Below are 503 nucleotides of genomic sequence, written 5' to 3'. Positions count from 1 at the left end.
ACAGTCTTTCTGCTTTACAGACGTGTCAGAAACTCTGTCTTTAGTGAGTGAAAGAAAATGATTACTTGGAGATCATTTGGATAGGGTAGCTCCTAATTACCACCCTAAGGTGTAGGTGGGAACGTGCGTGTGTGTTAGGAAAACAGCTCATGAACCGCTGAATGGATTTTAATGAAATTCTCATAAAGTTGGTTGTACATTTGCAGCTAATTAACTTTTGGAGCCAGCTTGGTTCAGGTTGGCCACCACAGCTAATTGATCTTAAATATTGGCTATAACTCATCCAGTTTTACACATTTTGAGATAAATTTGGCGTAGTAGTGGCTGACAACCATCCTCAACACAGACTTTGAGCTCTAGCAGATCTAGCAACTTGCCAATTAAAAATGTCTGAGGGGGTGGGTGGCATACATATTGTGTTTCATCTCTTTGTCTAGTATACACTCAGGTTTGACCCATTTGCAGTGCGTGTGTGTGTGTGTGTGTGTGTGTGTGTGTGTGTG

The sequence above is a fragment of the Austrofundulus limnaeus genome, unplaced genomic scaffold (assembly GCF_001266775.1).
Source record: "Austrofundulus limnaeus strain Quisiro unplaced genomic scaffold, Austrofundulus_limnaeus-1.0 Scaffold980, whole genome shotgun sequence".
Lineage (NCBI taxonomy): Eukaryota > Metazoa > Chordata > Actinopteri > Cyprinodontiformes > Rivulidae > Austrofundulus > Austrofundulus limnaeus.
This window is presented reverse-complemented; position numbering follows the sequence as displayed.